Genomic DNA, 20,706 nt, shown 5'->3' with positions numbered 1-20,706 from the left:
TGTGCAGACAGGATCATCTGGTCTGCGTGTCTCGGTACTCTGTTTTGGGTCGTTACATTCCCCTTTAACCCCTGAACATATGCCATTTTTGAAAACCAATAATAACACCCTCCTCTGTTTGCTTGCTTTGCTGTAGCATCATTTTCATTTACTCTTGAGGCAGTGGGGAAGTCAGGCTCTCTGAAGACAGTGTGCCCTAATATCTCCAACTGCTCGCTTTCCTTTCTGAATTCATTGGCCTCTGACCAATTTGGCAATGCTCAGAGGAGTTTTCAGGAAAATCTGAGGAATCTTCGAAGACATGCCACTGCAGTAGATCAATATTGATGTTACTGTCATAGCCATAAAAAACAGCGTTGCTTTGAGCTGCCATTAAATATTAATTTTTATGCATGGGCATAGATTCAAACACGCTTAATTGCTTTTGAAGGACATTATGCCAGGAGGAGATGATCTGTCTTTCTCTGATATTTCCTTTATTATATAATCTTGTATAGAACATCACCAGGTTTGTATTTGTTGATAATATTTTATGCAAACTGACAGCTAATAAAATTACAAAGTGTTTTGGCAGTTCATTTTTAGACACAAGCTGTAACATTGGGTTTCTGTTTCCTCTTGGGATTGAAATGATGATCTTTTTTGGTTTTCAGGTATTTTTGGAATGAATTTTAAGATTTAAATGATCACGTTCAACATCACGAGCAAAAGAAAGATTTCGTAAGCCTGTAAAAAACAAAAAAACAAAATCGAACTACATTATGCCAGCTGTGAGGCACAGTGGTTTATGGATGACCATTTGAGCTTGTTTTGTAGGCCCAGGATCTTGGCACCTTCCAGTCATTGAGTCAGCCACGTACTTCTCTGTATACCAAAGCATTCTAGAGTGAAACGTGAGCCCATTTGTCCAACAGCTCAAAGGACAACGATCTCAAACACAGCAACAAATCTACAAGAGAATTAAAAATCTATGTCTTATATCATTGTTGTCCAATATATATTTATATTTGCATGTTTAAATAATACTGTCACTGCTGCTTTACAGCTCTTATTCACATTTTTCTAGAGTTAAATTCTTGCAGAGAGATGGCACTAAGAAAATACATTATAAACTAGCACTTAGTGTACTTTGTATCAGCTCTAATTCAATCCATGGACTCAAATCATCTATTCAGACTCAAAGAGAGGAACTGTAAAATATACTAAATGGAAAACCAATTAGTGGATGCCCTATTGGAGTAGTCAGGAACAATCTGGTGCTTTAAAGAGCAAGGTGTACTGAGGTTTGTGCAAATCTTTCCTGTCCGTTTCTCTCAACCTAATTAAAATCATGTGTGGGCACAGGGAGATGCAGGATATAGAGATGCAGATTTAAGTTGAAATCTGCTTCTCTCTTCTAACATTTAGTGTCTATCCCTGTGGTGGCATCAGACATGTCCTCCAACAAATTTGTGTATATATAAATAATGTGGATTGCACAACACTGGACATTATATTCCTCATTTCCAGTTAATACTTGTACAGCTGCTGTTATTGTATATATATATATATTTATATTTCTTCATACATTCTTATACATTTCTACACTGTGTATTGTGTATTTTGTTGTACAATTATTTTATTTTCAACTTTAATTTATATATTTTATCTTATTCTTTCCCAGTTAAATTTACCCTTCATTCTAATTTGTGTTGTACAGTTATCTCATTTTTAACTTAATTTTTATATTTTATTTTATTTTATTCCTTCCTAGTTAAATTTACCCTTTTTAATTTTCATATTTATTTCCTATCTTATTCATAGCCTTTTCTTTTTTTTCTTTAGGTCACGAGCAGTTGTCTAAGCATTTCACTGCATATCGTACTGTGTATGACTGTGTATGTGACAAATAAAATTTGAATTTGAGTTTGTTTATTTCTGTAAAACTAATGTAAAAACCATCTGTAACCTATGTTTCTAGCTCAATGCCCTGAGAAGACTTAATGCCTATAAGTCCATCAAACACAGTATAGTTCAATGTCTTTTAGAGACAGTGGACGTCTATGTCTTAAGTTTGAATATCTTGAAAAAAGTGAAAGAAAGAAATTTCAAGCCGCTTAGTTTAAAGGTCCCATCATTATGCAGGTATGTTTAACTCCCTAAATGTTTTGAAAATGGACACTGATAAAATTTTATCATAACATGACATATTCTTTGATAACTTTCAGATCGCAAGAGCTCTTAGTCACCTCAACTCTACTGGAACAATACACGCAGACCTGGAATTAGAAAATGTAATGTTGGTGAAACATCAACATGTGCCACACTGAATTAAAGTAATTGACTTCGGCGGGCCTGTGAAACCTCAGCTGCCAAAGACCCGTCCTTACCAGTAAGTAGCTGGAATCAAATTTAATCTCTTCCTCACACAGTCACACACACTTCAGTGTTTGTGCTTTATGTTAGGGGTTTCTCAACTGTAGTATAACTCATACTTACCCAAATGATCAGTATTAACAAAAAACATAACAATGATTTATTTTTGCCCTCCATCAGGTCTCCAGAGATTATTCTAGAGCAGAAGTCGTAGATATATGGTCTCTGGGTACATCTGAGTTACATAATGGAGATCCAAGGGCAACTCCGAGAGAAAAAGTTAGACTGCCCATTTTTTCTGCAGAGAGTTAAATTCCTGCAACAACTACCACTGGTAAGTCAAATTACCCACCACTTCACCACTGCTCTGGTTAATCCTATCTTTAAACCTATTAGCATTTTACTTATTTTCTAACCCTTGATTTTTAATGTATTGTAAAATATAAATTTTGTTGTGCCCATTTATCCAATGTGCTAACAAGTTCCCCGTCTTTTCAGACACTTGAGCAATATTTCCAAGTGTCTGAGGTTTGGTTCATGGAGACAAGAGAAATAAAGTTCTCTGGATGACCTCTTCTATGTAAGTATACTTTTTGACCATTTAGTTGGCAAAAAAAGAACATGTTTCTATGGAGAACATGACACCCTCAAATAAGTCTCTTTAGTTGACCTTTGTTGCTTTCTTCCCCTTTCAGATCACTGAGCATCAGGATTATGCAAATAAGTCCTGCTATGAGCACATAAATGTTTTTATTACAAAGAAGACAGCGACATCAGATAGCGGTACAGAAGTGTGTGGGTCTCTGCACAACCTGCCGAACAGAACTTCCCCTCCCCCCCAATTCCTCAGGCCCAATCACTAGAAAAATGCTGAGACATTTACAATCAAATCACAGTTTAAAAGAAAGCGTCTTGAAGAAGATATAAAGGATATGGGTGGGCCAGAGCTTAAAAGAAAAATGACTGATTAGAAAAACGCAAGCAGAAAAATATCATATCAACATGAAAGGTCACATCATGACCAGAACAAATGCCATTATTCAACGGGTCCATCTTGCGCAACCAGTGGCTATCTCGGCAAGCCAGACCAAACCTACTTTGACAGGTCAAATAAGAGGCCCAGAGCAAACTACAAAGACGATAAGAGCCACATCTCCGATAGCACCCTACACTACACCTACCACTACCTCCCTACACCCAAGAAAATGCTAAATAAACCAGCTGTGATACTGTTGACTGGTCTTGATCAGTGTTTGTTTTTTGTTTTTTTTGTCACTATCTGGACTTTTGTTTCTGTAATTTGAGGTCATCACATTTTTTAATTTACTATTTTTATATCTTATAAGCACACACTTAAATTTCAGTTGTTTTTATTTTATCTTTTGTTTGTTAAAGGTCTAGTAGTATTAATCACAGAAAAAGGCTTACTGTCACAATATTATCATTTGTGAAAAACTTCTGTGTGCAGCTGATGGCTAAAATGTTTTTTCCTTTGATTCAGATTTATTGTATTCAAAGTAGAATAGAAATATTGAATAACTATACCAGTGCAAGTTTAGGCACTGTATGGTTGAAAATAACATTTGTTTTTGGAGGTTATTTAAATATATTGTGATATATATCGTGTATCATGATATAGCCAAAATATATTGTGAAAACGTGCCAAATACTTTATTCTGCTATTGACTGTTGTTTTAAGCTTCTTGTACCCCAGATAGTGAGCATGGACTCTGCTACAGTAGTCACCTGGTGTCTGATCCAAGCATGACACATTTGAATGGTCTTCATATTGTATGTGCTATGTGGCAGAAAGCTATATTACAGTGTCAAAACCCCAAAAATGCACAGGTTGAGCAAAATACAAGAATTCAAATGGAGTCCAGAAGCTTCTCATTTTAGCTGTATTTGCATATGGGGAAAAATGCTCACAGCTCATTTTGAGTTCTTTCGTAGACCTGAAACAGGCCAAGTATAAAATCACTCTTACTGTAAGATATTTACATTTCAAGTAGAGTTAGCAGTTATTCTCAGAAGGTTAACACTGCAAGTCTGTCTTTTGGAATTAAAATGAGCTTAAAATAAACCAGGATTAGTATTTTATCTGATTTTTTTAGATCTGTCTTGTCTTTCTTGAATGCTACCATTCTTATTCAAGGTTTGGGTTCAATGAAAGGTCACTGTCACATTACTTTTGAGTTACTTGTCCCATCAATGCTATTCACATTCGTCAAAATTTGTAAAGGCTGATTAAGAGGTATACACCAATCAGCCTGAATTCAACCAGATTTTCTCCCCAGTTAGCCAGTCACTGTAAACGCTTTTCTTGTACAGAAATTAACTAGAGACTGTAGCAGCAAGTGCTGTTTCTCATGCTTGATTTAGATAAGCATGGCTGTTTTATATTCTGGAAAACTTGAATAACCCATTAGCTGCGAGCATTGGCCCTGACTGATGGCTCCAGTCCATGTGTGGATTGGGCTGCCTCAGCAGCAGTGGTAAAAGATTTAAGAGCGCCAACCTTCAGGCAGGTTCTTCTCTGCTGATAACCACGGGGGATAGCCTAACGCATGCTGCCCTTAACTTATCCTGACTAATTTATAGTGTGGCTCGCTCAGGGCACATTTCCAATGCTGGACTTCAGAGCACGCTGCAGCCTCTCACAGCTGGCTGAACAGACTAAAGGAGCTCCGCCAGGCTGCCACTGAGACCTGTGCCTGCCATTCTGGGCCGGTACGGCTTGGCTCTGATTCGACTGAAGTCAAAGTCCCTGTGTTCTCATCTTAGGGAGAACACAGGGAGCGACAGGAGTAATGATAGCTCTGCCTGATAGTTTCACTTAATACACGGGACTGTTCCTGAGTATTAATCAGGAAAAAACAATTGTAGTTGTTTGTGAATTAAAGCACATATTGTCTACAATTTCATATAATCCAATTGCTAACACATAGATCCTGTGTAATAACCAACAGTTTGTTTGTTTTGTCAATAAAGTTCCATGAGAATATTGTTTTCCTGCATGTCAAATGATGAAAACAATCAGCTCTGTGTTAAAAACAAAAAGGTGCAGGAACCTCACTATTAACACATCCTATTATGCCTGTTCAAGAAGAAGAGTAATTTTCCTTCCTGTGCAGACCCAACAGTTTCTTGCTTAAGAGCGTATTTCTTAAGAAATATCTTAAAACTGGTTCAAGAAGAGTCACACAAATCACTGTAAAGATGCTGACTGTGTTATCTTGGGATGCAGTTTGTGTTAAGCTAACTAGTTACTGAGATGTATTCGTATTGGGGTTGACACGATACTAGAATTTCATATTTAATACCAATACCCCAGAACATACTTGATACTGTTTTCAGCACCATTTCAGTAAATTTCGACTCATCTAATTTTCCTCATTTATAACTTACAGTTAACAAATTAAATATTTCAGATTAAGTAATAGTTTTATTATACATTTAAAAAAAAAAAAAAATTTAGACAATTTTATTAGAGATTTTTTATTACAGATTGTCAAACTACATTTACGAACTCACTAATAAACAAAGGGTACAGCAAACAACACAATACCTAACTGATCTAAATAATTAAATTATTCTAGAAGGAGAGCATTATGGAAAAGTTAAAAATGAACCTTGAATAAAGCGTGGTATTAGTTACGCTGAAATAAAGGAGGTATAAAAAACAGAGCACTCACCAGAGTTGGGCAGTAATGCGTTACAAGTAATGCGTTATTGTAATCCAATTACTTTTTTCATGTAACGAGTAAAGGGATTACTATTACAAAAAGTAATTAGATTACTATTACTTTCCCGTAAGCATGCTGCATTACTGCATTACTAAACTGTGGTTTTGTTTGTGAGAGTGTCTCATGACAATGACATGTTTTTAAAAAGTAACTAAGTAATAAAGTAACTAATTACTTTTGAAAATAAGTAAACAATAAAGTAATGGGATTACTTTCTTTGAGAAGTAATCAGTATTTAGTAACTGATTACTATTTTCAAGTAACTTGACCAACACTAGCAGTGACTGTGTAAGATTGAAGTATTCAATTCAATTCATTTCAATTTTATTTATATAGTGCCAGATCACAACAACAGTCGCCTCAAGGCGCTTTATATTGTACAGTAGATCGTACAATAATAGATACAGAGAAAAACCCAACAATCACACGGCCCCCTATGAGCAAGCACTTTGGCGACAGTGGGAAGGAAAAACTCCCTTTTAACAGGAAGAAACCTCCAGGAGAACCAGGCTCCGGAAGGGGCGGGGCCATCTGCTGCGACCGGTTGGAGTTAGAGAAGGAAAACAGGATAAAAACATGATGTGGAAGAGAGACAGAGATTAATAACAGATATGATTCAATGCAGAGAGGTCTATTAACACATAGTGAGTGAGAAAGGTGACTGGAAAGAAAAAACTCAATGCATCATGGGAGTCCCCTGGCAGCCTATGTCTATTGCAGCAAAACTAAAGGAGGATTCAGGGTCACCTGGTCCAGCCCTAACTATATGCTTTAGCAAAAAGGAAAGTTTTAAGCCTAACCTTAAAAGTAGAGATAGTGTCTGTCTCCCGAATCCAAACTGGAAGCTGGTTCCACAGAAGAGGGGCCTGAAAACTGAAGGCTCTCCCTCCCATTCTACTTTTAAATACTCTAGGAACAACAAGTAAGCATGCAGTGCGAGAGCGAAGTGCTCTAATAGGGTGATATGGTACTACAAGGTCATTAAGATAAGATGGTGCCTGATTATTTAAGACCTTGTATGTGAGGAGCAAGATTTTGAATTCAATTCTGGATTTAACAGGGAACCAATGAAGGGAAGCTAATATAGGAGAAATATGCTCTCTCTTTCTAGTACCTGTCAGGACTCTTGCTGCAGCATTTTGGATTAATTGAAGGCTTTTCAATTAATCACTAGTCAACTAGTCACTGCCTGCATTTTAAAGCTGATCTTACAGGTAGCTACAACTAAACAATAAATTTATTACAATAAATAATACATTTTCTTAAATGTAGAAAAATTCAAGTTTATCATCTTGTCTACATTTGTCTGCAGCCTCTCTCTCGTCCACTGTTCACTGCTCTGCCTCAGTCCGTAGCTCTTCACTTCTTCAGCTCTGCTGGTCAGGCCTGAAACTGTCTGATTAATCACTCTTTTTTGCTGTTTATTATTTCTCCAAACTCTGGATTTTCTGCTCATCTTTTATCTAACTTGAGTCCGCTAGCTGCTATGTTAATGATAACAGGTGGGTAATGTGGCTAGCAGATTATTGCTAATGGGTAAAAGGCTAATGTAAATGTGTGCGCTTGCCAGGTTAACATTTATGATAACGGTTTAATCCTTCAATGTTTATAAAATGGGAGCTTTACTGACCTCTTTAAATTCCTCCAAAAGTGTTGTTCAGTGTTATGAATGTTAACTACTTCAACTGTTAGAAAGAAATGGAGCCGTGTGCCTGTCTGTCTGCAGTGGTGCTGATGTTGATACTATTGCAATTGAGGATCTAATTCAATTTTAATTTTAGTAACAAAAAAAAAATACATTTGCCAAAAAGGATTCCCCTTAAAAGTGACTTTGAAGTACTTAAAATAAATAACCGGGAACTTAAACTTGAACAGCGATGATATATGGGGTCATCACAACTTAACATTATTTATTGTGATTTAATGTACAAGAAAAGAAATATTCTACTCATGGCTACCAAAGATAATTTCTTATGCTTATAGATTTGGTAAACTTGGTTGGAAAATGTTACTGGGCCTTTGTGTGCCGTCAGCGTGACAACATCAATCATGAAGCCGGATTTTGTTGGCAGTAAATCAATACATTGCGCCCTTTGGAGTTTCAGGAATGATTCATGAGTTACCAACAATAACAGAGACAGCAGAGCAATTATCTAATTAAAAAGTGGTTTTGCTGTACAGGGCACAAGACATTGATTTTAATTGCATGTGATAAGTCTAACATAGTAAACGGGCTTTCTGTGTCTCAGCACAAGGTCGAAGGTTGGCAGAAGGAGCTCCCAGATTCATTAGCTAATTAAAGCTGGTTTCCTAAGTGGGAGTTTTAGGTGTTGAGCTCTCTGCAGCACCTTCTTACTCTAAGACTTCAGCACGAGAAGCCTGCTGAGCTCCGAGTTCCTTAATGAGGGCTAGACCATAGATTTCTCTGATGGAAGGTTCCCCAGCGTCAAAATCGCCCAATTATATGCGCCTGTGGGGGGAAAATATATAAAATTATTAAGCTGATCATCGTTAATTAAACCTGAGGGAATTTGATCCAGTGCAGGGACTGTAGCTGAAAGTTGTTTGGACTCAAAGATAATTGGTGTATATAGTGAAGAGAATTTAAGAGACAGGTGAAGAACTGCATGTGAAAAAGTCTCGCTAACCGCTTGTTTGACATCACAATGAATCCCTGTTGGCGAGAAGTAGTTTTTGTTTTTCTGGATGAGCCACTAAGAAGAAAAACTCAGATTTAAGGGGTAAGAACAACAGCAGGATAAAAAAAAATAGACCACCAGACATTAGCTTGGAGGCTTGGTGTCTTGATTTCTAAGGTGTCCTGTGCAGATGTGCATGAGGCAGATGTGCTGCACGGTGATGTGAATACTCAGCTGTGGTTAAGCAGAAGTTTTAGAGCCATGTCGACTATATTGGCTTGCCACATATCAATTACAGTATATTATGTCCATCTCGTTTTTTTTCTCCAGAGTACATAATTAATCAGAGAATCAGTGCATGTGATTCCCTTTGACATGCTGTCATTAGCTTGGAACCTGCCAGTGAAACACAGCCCCCCAGGAGACTGCTAATTAGTGGAGATGCATTCAGTAACCCTGGTAATGAGTACATACATCATTATCACCATTATTTCTCATAGTTACTGCACATGAATCAATCCAATTGTTATTTTCTTTATGCACTGGATTTAATGAATGCAGTGATCTTCTAGATGATGTACTTGCAGGTGTACTGATCTTCAAAAAAAAAAAAGTTAAAATGGTATATAAAAATGGACTAATATGAAATAGTAGTTTTAACACAGTTCAGCGTGATTATTTTCAAACCTGCATTAGAAACAGTGTAGTATGTGTACTCACCTTTCACACAAGTCTCTTGAATACCAGCAGAAAAACATTGGCATTTAAAGATATGCAGTAAAATGTCAAATAAATAATGACACTGAATGCACGCATAGAAAAGTAACAGGTCAAGTAAGGCTTCCAGCTTAGTAGTGTTCATCTTAATAAAAGAAAAAGCAAGGCACCTTTGACATTTCAACTCAAGCCTGCATGATCTGCTGGCCTCTTAAATTATCGGTTATGTCTTATTTGTATTATTTATCCTTCCACTCATCCTCGATTCAGCTATGCGGCAGCATTTAAAAGAGAACTTCGGGCACAGAAAGATGACACCGTCATCACAGTGTTGACACACCGACTGCGTGTCTGCTGATGCTACATTATAGAGGTGTCACTGACTCAACAGAGCAATGACTTTGCAGCGATAAACAAAAAGGTGGTGACTGACAAGATGTCGCCACTGACAACGCCATCACCAAATCCAAAGGCAATTTTCAGTTTAATGAAAGCTCTTTGCAAGCATCTGGGAAGAAACCAGACATGCTCTGACCCTAAAACACAAACGTTCCAGGCTATAATGTAAGCAAGGTATTTCTCAAGAGTTTTTCTCGGCTATAAATCCCTACTACCACCTTGCTGACATGTATCTTTAAGCCAAGGACTCCTGTTCAGTGCAGGACATTATGTAAAGTGGTGCAATAAACATGTAACTGAAAAAAACAAAAAATAAAACACACACTTAAATTCTACTTGCTAAATGTTTAAATCGATCACATGGTAAAACAATTTTAGGCATCATGCAGTGACACAGAACCAATTCTTTCTGATAAAAGTCAGAAAATATGGGCTTTTTACTTCAGGAGGATCTTTGTGATTGTCCTCAGAAGGACAATAATCAAATTCTTGTCGAGGTAGAGTCTACAGCTTTTATTGCCATTCAGAAGATCTACAAGTTAGTGCGCATCAGAACAGAATGTCTGTGTGTTTATTTGCCATAGGACTGTACAATATGGATTAATACATTATTCTAAAGGTATGAAATATAAAAGAATCTAGGATATATGCATGAAATTTTTCTATATATTAGTAGTAGTAAGGCAAGATGTACAATATCTTAGGAAATAAATAAATGGCAAAGCAGTAACCAGAGTATTCGGTTCTTAAGTGATGACATATGAGCCCTGGGTCCAAACTACTCTTCGTTTACTAAGGCTTTTTAAAAAAGTGTTTTAATGCTGTGGATGGATTATCTCAGTTGTTCTCCTGATCGAAGTTTGGTCTGTTCACAGCATCTTGCCATGCGATTGCATTTGTCCGTAACCCTCAGGAATCCTTGCGTTAACTTTTATCGAGTAGAAAAAAAGTTAGCGTTCATGCCCCAGCTGCTGTTGAGTTTTCTGTCCTCATTATGTGTCGGAAGTGATAGTACGGAAGAGCTGTACGTTTTAATTTTTCAGAAATCCCTCTGTCACTAGTGAGCTAACTGTCTGCAAACTATGAATTAAATCATTAAATCTGTTAAAAGTCATTGTCACACCTGGTAGAGCAGCCACACTGGTCACTTTATTAAAGAGGAAAGAATTTAGACAGTTTTTAACTCTCAGTGATGCCGCTGTGTTTGTTTAAATTTGGGACCTGAAGCAAAGTTTGGACCCGGAAGACCGGATTACTGTGATTCATCATAGTCATTGAAGAAAACATGCTCTATTGCTTCTTTTTAAACTTTTGTCTGTAATTAAGTAATCTGAACTGGTTTTCTGCTCTTGTGAGCAGGATCACATAAAGTATACTGTTTCTTCATCTGTGAGGTTTTACAGGTTACAACAACTAATGATTGATTTACATATGATTAAGACTGCTGCATAGTCTTTATAGATTCTGCGATGTAATCTATGCAAGTGGCCGACAAAAGCACTGGTCGCAATTTTTTCCTCCTTAATCGCCCTTTTTTTAAAAAAACAAACAAACACATTTATACCTTCAACTTTTTCCACATCTTTGTCCTCATATCCGTTTCAGTAGTTTCAGCAATCTCCAGCTAGAATTTTGTTGAGATCTGTGAATCCTTATATTGCAGGTTTAGTTGTTATTACTAATATTGACGTGATGATTATTATTCTTGCACTTATCCTGAGAAAAACTGTGGCCAAAACGTAGGCCAATATGCATAAAAGGAATCGAGATATTGATGGTCAGTTACAATAGTTGGGGGCTACATGACTGCGATGTGTAGTTAAACGTGAAGGTAAACGTTAATTTACAGTGCTGGCTATGGTGTACCTATGGCATAGATTTACCACAAAAGTACAAGTCATTATTGAAATATCTTAAGAATTGAAAGAATGGGTTGTTCTAAAGAACTCAATTAATTTGAATGTGGTGCTCTAAAAGGATGGCACTGATGCAACAGTCAATTTATGAAATTTTTTCTCTTTAAGATATTCTATGATCAGTAAGTGGTATTATTGTAAAGTTGAACCACAGTAGTGATGTGTCATCGCTAACGAAATGGCTCTTAGAGCCGGATCTTTGACGTGAACGGCGCCAGCCGTGGGTTTTTTTTTTCTTTCTCTCACCCGCTCTCTCGCACTTTTTTTCGCTTCACTCCGCACGCAAGCCTTGCGCTTTGCGCTGGGCAGAGGGGGGAGGGGCGGTAGTTACACTCGCAGTAGCACAGGAACAGAGCCGAGGGAGAGAGAGAAAAAGCGAGTCAGGGACAACAACGTCACATTAGAAAGGTATAGTAATCATCCACAACTATTTTCAGTTGCAGATGATAAAGGATTCAGAAAGTTTATTCATGCAGGTCCATATGACAGAGAATATGCATGTTCTTTTTTGTTTTCATATTTTAATTGATATTTAATTGTGTACCCCGCCTCTCGCCCTATGACAGCTGGGATAGGCTCTAGCGCCCCCCCCCCGCGACCCTGAAAAGGATAAGCGGACGCGAATGGATGGATGGATTTAATTGTGTTGTGGTTTGCAGTGTTTTGTGTTGTTTCATTTTAAATTTGTTTAAAAGGAAAAAGCTGAAAATTTAAATTGTTAAAAATTTAACTGTGACTAGTTGGTTTTTGTATTATATGATTTATTTATTACATTTTATGTGGAGTGAATAAATAAAAGTATATTTACGGTGGCCCCTAAAGACAAAGCACGTACAAACTTCAAAACATGTACAAACCCTGAAGCATGTACAAACTCCAAAACACATAAAACTCCAAAACACATACAAAAGACAACAGAAGTACTCCAGGATGCTAGGCGCAGTGTTGAGCTTTTGTTACCTAGTGGCTACACAAGCCAGCAAGTACCAACGACCGGATTTGGTGTGTGGTAGTAACAGGTAAATGAACATTTTTTTAATTATTTGAATATATATGAGTGCTTGTGTATAAATACACAAACAATACACATATGCTTTCAATTGTGTAATTTAAGTGATCTAGGTAGCTCTGTTTTGGAAGTTCAGTTAACGCTAGAAATGTGTTTTGGAATTTGTATGTGTTTTGTCTCTAGGGGCCACTGTATATATTTATATATAAACATATATAAATAAAACCACTTTTTTTTTTACATTTTGTGCATAATTTTATATTATTGTTAATAAAAAATTAATTAAAGCAACAAAACAACCTGAAGAGCCGGTTCGGAGCCAAAAGAGCCGGTTCTCTAAAAAGAGCCGGAAATCCCATCACTAAACCACAGCAACTTATCCACAAAATGGCAGACCACATAATGTTATTGGGTGGGGTCACCAAGCGTAGAGGTAGAGTGTGAAGGTTGCTAACACCGTGCAGTGCTCCAAACCTCCTCTGTCAGCTGCAACTTCATGGGATGGGTTTCCATGGCTGAGCATGTTCTAAAGGTGTACTTTGTGGGTGGCCCAGCACTTTTGTCCATGTGTGTTACTACTGACAGTAATAAAGTTGAAAAAAAGGGGATTTCTTTCTGGAAAGATGTCTATTCACTTTAAGCTAGGTGAGGAAAAACAGTGAAAAAAGCACCTAAAACTCTAATCTTAGCAAAGAGGCCAGAATCAATTCACCACAGGGCTCCAATTTTTTGCTTTTCACTTCAGTCTAAAAGTCTCGGTTTAAAAAAAGACACTGTGCCAATTAGAGTGTTGGTAGATGGATTTTGCTACCTTCACACAGAGGTAAGCTAGCAGCTTCCACTTGTTTACTATGTCTGTGCTAAGCTAATTGGTTGCTTGCTGTGGCCTTGTATTTAGCAGACAGACGTGACAGTAGAATCAGTCTTCTCCTCTAGCCATACATTTCTCAAAACAGCAAACTACCCATTTAAACTGCTATTTATAAACGTTGCTGTTATAAATCAAGCAGATTTCCCAATTTTTACACAAAGCTACTCAAACTGGAGCTGTAGCGTGTATATCTTTGCAGCAGCCATTGATTTCTTTTGAGTTTTGACACATGAGAGGTGAGTCATTTCTGCAGTGCCCAGCATCGTGCCCGTAGCGACACAAAAACTTACACGCTAACGCAGTCACACACATAGACTGTATGATCACACAGCCAGCATGAATTTTTTCCTCCAAATGGTAATCAGTGGCCTGTAGGATGAAGGAAACCATACTGTATCACCGGACTAAACCACAGGACTGTGAAGAGGCAGAGGCTGAAGAATAGCTGAGGTCAGTCTAACCAGTATCTACTGCATAATGAGCCCCCGTGGGGCTGCCATATTATATGTGGAAATGGTTCCAATTAGGCCATCCAGCTGTAAAGCCTCCAGGATGAGAGGGCTGGACAATAACAAAGTTGGAGGGGATGATATGGATGGGACTGGAGTACAACCAGGTGTTACCTAAGCTCTATTCAGTCACTGTGAGCATGCATTTTACTGCAGATTAAACAAATCAGGTCCTGGATTTCTTTCTCTCCACACCAAATCATTCTAGGTTAAAGACCTATAAATCCACATTATAAAGTAATGCTAAAGGCCAGTAATATTATTACTATCACAGTTTTAAAATAAGAACCATAAGCAGATTAGATATTATCATGACTTTGATGAATGTATCTGCTAAATTCTGACTGACCTCTAAAGCCCTCTGACCTTTAAAAAATGATTTCTGCTTGGGTGGATTGAGCATAACCATTAAGCAGGTAGAAAGCTCGCCTGCTTAACGCAATCATTCATCTCTCTGTAATCATACAATAATGTCAAATGTTTATATGAATTATGTGCTTTTTCATAGTTGTCACTGTTCTTTTGAAAGATTTTCCATTTCAGTGAACTATGGAGGACGCTTTCATTTTCTGACTGTGTACGCTCTCATTATTTTCCTGCATAGTTTCATTGCCACTCCTCACACGTTATCAGTCTTTGTCGCAAAATGTCTTAACATTCATTTGCTTGCAAGGAAGAAAATGGGATAATCATTCTAGGAATAAAATAGTTTGAACAAAAAGTATCACACTCTCTTTGGAGAATTTGAAGGGCGGTGCGTTGAGTGGCTGGCGTGCTCTCCTCGCCTCTCTCGTGCTGTGTCATGAGCAGTGTATGTGCCAGCAAGAGGAGAAATGACCCTTTCTCCCTGTAGTGGTGTTGCATTATCAAATAACTTCTGATTGAACATTGGAGAGGATTGTTTTTTCCATCGGTCCACTATTGATTAGCCTCTTTTTCCCAAATCTATGTTTATAGATTTCGATGCGGATCTTGGCCCAAGCAGAACTTAAAATTTAATACACACGCAGTACAGGCCTAATAATAAAAATATTCCTATATGACAAGGCAGCTTCACACACTTTTCTTAAATTGCTTTTGTTCAGTGTGTGTGTGTGTGTGTGTGTGTGTGTGTTTGTCTATAACTTAAACACTCCACGAACTACCGTGTGTTTGTTTTGTCATGCTTGGCAAGCTCAGAACATTTACAGTGGGGCAAAAAAGTATTTAGTCAGCCACCGATTGTGCAAGTTCCCCCACTTAAAATGATGACAGAGGTCAGTAATTTGCACCAGAGGTACACTTCAACTGTGAGAGACAGAATGTGAAAAAAAAATCCATGAATTCACATGGTAGGATTTGTAAAGAATTTATTCGTAAATCAGGGTGGAAAATAAGTATTTGGTCACCTCAAACAAGGAAAATCCCTGGCTCTCACAGACCTGTAACGTCTTCTGTAAGAAGCTTTTCTGTCCCCCACTCGTTACCTGTATGAATGGCACCTGTTTGACCTCATCATCTGTATAAAAGACACCTGTCCACAGCCTCAACCAGTCAGACTCCAAACTCCGCCATGGCCAAGACCAAAGAGCTTTCGAAGGACACCAGGAAAAGAATTGTAGACCTGCACCAGACTGGGAAGAGTGAATCTACAATAGGCAAGCAGCTTGGTGTGAAAAAATCAACTGTGGGAGCAATCATCAGAAAATGGAAGACATACAAGACCACTGATAATCTCCCTCGATCTGGGGCTCCACGCAAGATCTCATCCCGTGGGGTCAAAATGATCATGAGAACGGTGAGCAAAGATCCCAGAACCACACGGGGGGACCTGGTGAATGACCTGCAGAGAGCTGGGACCAAAGTAACAAAGGTCACCATCAGTAACACACTACAACGGCAGGGAATCAAATCCCGCAGTGCCAGACGTGTTCCGCTGCTGAAGCCAGTGCATGTCCAGGCCCGTCTGAAGTTTGCCAGAGAGCACATGGATGATACAGCAGAGGATTGGGAGAATGTCATGTGGTCAGATGAAACCAAAGTAGAACTTTTTGGTATAAACTCAACTCGTCGTGTTTGGAGGAAGAAGAATACTGAGTTGCATCCCAAGAACACCATACCTACTGTGAAGCATGGGGGTGGAAACATCATGCTATGGGGCTGTTTTTCTGCCAAGGGGACAGGACGACTGATCCGTGTTAAGGACAGAATGAATGGGGCCAAGTATTGTGAGATTTTGAGCCAAAACCTCCTTCCATCAGTGAGAACTTTGAAGATGAAACGAGGCTGGGTCTTCCAACATGACAATGATCCAAAACACACCGCCCGGGCAACAAAGGAGTGGCTCCGTAAGAAGCATTTGAAAGTCCTGGAGTGGCCTAGCCAGTCTCCAGACCTCAACCCCATAGAAAATCTGTGGCGGGAGTTGAAAGTCCGTGTTGCTCGGCGACAGCCCCAAAACATCACTGCTCTTGAGAAGATCTGCATGGAGGAATGGGCCAAAATACCAGCTACTGTGTGTGCAAACCTGGTAAAGACCTATAGTAAACGTTTGACCTCTGTTATTGCCAACAAAGGTTATGTTACAAAGTATTGAGTTGTATTTTTGTTATTGACCAAATACTTATTTTCCACCCTGATTTACGAATAAATTCTTTACAAATCCTACCATGTGAATTCATGGATTTTTTTTTTCACATTCTGTCTCTCACAGTTGAAGTGTACCTCTGGTGCAAATTACTGACCTCTGTCATCATTTTAAGTGGGGGAACTTGCACAATCGGTGGCTGACTAAATACTTTTTTGCCCCACTGTAAATGTCGCCGTTCATTATCAACCTCGCTGCCTTGAAAGCAACCGAGTACAGCTATTAATCATCATATTCATTTGTTTGTTTGCTCGCCTGTGCATCCACACACAATCTGCATCTTCTAAAATATGAATTTGTTGAAAGCTGAAAAAAATAGTGTAGGAATATTTTCAAAATGACAGCCATTTATCCCAAAAGGGGGGCAACCCCACTGCAGACACAAAATGGCACAAGAGGGCTAGTTTTGGTCAGGTTTTCTGCGAATTCTGGGTAAATAACAACTTTCCATGCTAAAAACACAGCTGGCCACAACATCAGTACGGCTCAGCTCTAACTTCAACAGAAAATGTTTGATTTCTTGGCGATACTACAAAGTACAAATCTGCCAAGAAGGCATCTTACAATCTTGACATGTGGCAGTGCAGGAGCAGAAAGACACCGTGTCCTCTTAATGTGGCAGTGTTCAGTACTCTTGGCTAACTCAGCCGTCAGGACTGCGACAGTTAAGGCAAGACAACTAATAATAATGTCGTTTATTCTGCAGATTTCCACCAGGTTGCTGACAGCCCCTGTTTTACTTTAACTTCGAAAAAACAATTTATTTGAAAATAACACACACAGTGTCCATATGTTAAGCTTGAAAACTGAACAAAAAGGCTCTTTTGGAAGGGTTGTTTTGGGCTGTAAAGCTGCAGAGTGAGATGATGTTGCTCTATTCCTTTTTTGCCTCCCACCTGAGGCTGTTGCTCTATTAAGTTGTGGTAGCTGGGCTGGCCACTGACTGCCTAATAACAGACCACACACTGATGTGGTCTGATGGGCTTTGGGGGTGATTTAAGTTCTTTAAAAGCCTTCATGATCTCCAGGTTTGTCCAAGTGCACAAGTCGATACATTTGTATTTGTGCCTGCCGCAGATGGCCTCATGTTGTCTATACGTGTGTGGGTTTCATCAGACAGCTCAATACCAACTTTCACAATTCCCCAAGACCTCGCTGAGTCTTGAAGCAGTTCTAGTTATCTAATCTTGCAGGAGCTCGCTGTGTGCAGGTACCATACAGCGCTACATTCAGCTGGCTTTCTGGATATATCCCAACATGCCGAGGAGACTGCTGTTATTTGGGTCATGTTGATCGAGGTGGAATGGAGTTATCCAAATGCTGAATTTTCATTGATCTGCTGCACCCATTTAGACCTGTTTTTCTGTGCAGAAAACATGTGTTTTTAATCACGATTTGGCATCCTGTCAGCACGAATTGTGTATTTGTTACAATAATGCTATCTTATCTCTTATTCGACTGGTTTACGCAGAAAACTAGGTTGGTGTGCACTGAATAATTCAGTGTTTAAGAGGGTAACAATAGGAGACATTTCTCATCACAACAATGAAATTGCAAGCGGTTGCATCATAGCACAACACTTCACTCCTTTTAACCTTACAACACGATATCATACACGTCTGAAGAATCTGCTCTGTATACATGTGCGTTACATTTTGCATCCCCATTAAGAACTGCTGCAAGCTACTGTTGCACACAGGCTTTTTAGCATTTCGGAAAAGATCACATTTGAATATTTTTGCGCATATTTTATGCTTGCGTGTCGTAAAACAAGGCATTCATTACTCCTGAAGCCAGCAGTTAGTAGGTGGTGCAAAAGGTCTCTCTTAGTCTGAAAACCATGTAGAAATGACTAAACAATAACTCATTCACAAAGCATTTTCATAGGAGATGCTTTTTCAACACATTTTTTTTAGGTCAGTCATTTGTATGCTTGCTTGGTTTGTAAGAATTAGCTCTACAAAAAAATGCCAGGGGCACAAATGTAATTGCAGAACAGGGTGGGGAATCCAAGTCAATATTGATGCATTTAAGGGCTTCCGAAAACCACCAAATATGTGTTATTATCTTTAAAGTGCCATTTCCCTTGCGTGTAAGTAATCACGTACAATGATAGTGTGTCATGGCTGGAACTGCATCATCAATCTGAGAATGATTCAGCAGCTAATGCCCTAAATTGAAATGAGAGAAAACGCAGACCGACGAATTTCTGCTTAGTGTCATTACAGAACAAAGCTTGTGCCACAAAGGGCAGAAGAAATGCTGCGAAAGGCTTACAGTAGATTTAGAGCAACAATGATGAGCAAAGCCTTTGCTGTATTAAGGGTAACAAGCTCATCCTGCATCATCTTAGGCAGGAAATTCAAGGATCGCCTACTTTGCAGGCATAAGTAGAAAATACAGTGGGTGCTTTTTTTTCCTTTTCTATATTTTAAAGGTGCATTCTCACTTAATAATTTATGTTCCAATTTCTTGCTCAACACACACACACACACACAAATTCGGTCTCTAACGTGTTTATCATCCAGGGCACAGGAGAGACGCAGTATGCTAGAACAGAATAGCAAAAGCACTTACTGTTAATAACAATGTTTGGAGGTGGGATACACAAAAAGATTGCCTATTGTAAATATGTTGTGCAGCTTGGGGCCGGGATACACAGACACTGCTGTAGTCTACCTCAATGCAGGAGATTATCACAGCTTCAGCATTCAGACTAAAGACCGAGGCGCATTAAGGTACGTGTTTTGCGCATGGTGTTACCTGTGATTGATGACTGAAGTTTTCATTACCCGAGTCCCTATACTCCACTATTACACTGTCTGACAGGCTCCATAAACACATGAACAGCTATGTGCTTAAGCTGTAATTGTATAGCACAGGAGTCCAGTGGAGCAGCAACATAAAGCATCATCAGCCTTACATCATACACCAATCAGGCACAACATTGTGCACAACCACCTGCCTAACATTGTATTGCTCCGCCTTTTGCTGCAAGAACAGCCCTGACCCATAGAGACATAGACTCCACTAGACTTCTGAAGGTGTGCTGTGGTATCTGGCACCAAGATGTTAGCAAGTTTTGATGTTGGGCCTCAATGGATTGGAATTGTTTGTCCACCACATCTCAGAAATGCTCGATTGGATTGAGATGTGGGGTTATTTGGGGGCCAAATCAACACCTCAAACTCATTGTTGTGCTCGTCAAACCATTCCTGAATAATTTTTGCTTTATGGCAGAGTGCATTATCCTGCTGAAAGAGGCCTCAGGCATCACAGAATACTGGATGGCAGGACCCAAGCTTTCCCAACAGAACGTTGTCCAAAGCATCACACTGCCTCTATCGGCTTGCCTTGCTCCCACAGTGCGTCCTAATGCTCTGACCCAGCCACCACGACTTGGCCCTTTTCATCAAACTCACTCAAATCCTTACACTTGCCCATTTTCCCTGCTTCTAACATCAACCTTGATTAGAAATGAAACACAGACAAAAAAGAAAAATGTAAAAAAACCTTTTTTAGACTTAATTCAGATTTGTGTAATGCTATTTCAACCCTGCTTGTGTTTTACAGACTATTGGAGTTCATCTTTATGAATTAATGTTTACTTTCAGAGTTGACTGAGTCGCTGATTGAGTCATTTATTCATCGTATAAAAGCAAAATGTGCATCGCAGTTATTTACTGTTGTCATTATTTTGGGTTTCTGTTTAGTTACTTCCTGATTTAATTTGAAATCACTCACTTGAGTTTCAGTAGTTTTACTTCTAATCTTGGTTTTGTTTCCCTGCTTTTTTTAAACACCACCTGCCAGTAGTTATGAATCACTCTCTCCAGATTGTCTTGTCATCCTTCACAGCCAAGCTTTCCTGTCGCTTTCAGAGCTATATTTTCCATGTTTTCTTTTGTTTCTGATTTGC

The 20,706-nt window shown here is 38.8% G+C and overlaps 1 protein-coding gene and 1 long non-coding RNA gene across 4 annotated transcripts in view; one reads left to right on the top strand and one right to left on the bottom strand.

Annotated features, from left to right (window-relative positions):
- Positions 1 to 20,706, bottom strand: part of b3gat1a (beta-1,3-glucuronyltransferase 1 (glucuronosyltransferase P) a) — an 89,601-nt gene that overhangs the window by 31,409 nt on the left and 37,486 nt on the right. The window lies entirely within an intron of this gene.
- On the top strand, positions 1,579 to 3,158 carry LOC146504130 (uncharacterized). 2 transcript variants are annotated; one of them, XR_014877810.1, is made up of 3 exons: positions 1,579 to 2,689; positions 2,854 to 2,935; positions 3,051 to 3,158. It is a non-coding gene; the product is annotated as an uncharacterized LOC146504130 (long non-coding RNA). The 2 variants fall into 2 exon arrangements; XR_014877811.1 differs by having other exon boundaries at positions 1,581 to 2,371; positions 2,536 to 2,689; positions 2,854 to 3,158.

This window comes from Neolamprologus multifasciatus, chromosome 14 (genome assembly GCF_963576455.1).
Source record: "Neolamprologus multifasciatus chromosome 14, fNeoMul1.2, whole genome shotgun sequence".
NCBI classification, from domain to species: domain Eukaryota; kingdom Metazoa; phylum Chordata; class Actinopteri; order Cichliformes; family Cichlidae; genus Neolamprologus; species Neolamprologus multifasciatus.
The sequence above is the reverse complement of the archived record's forward strand: the minus strand, read 5'-3'. Positions and strand labels throughout refer to the sequence as shown.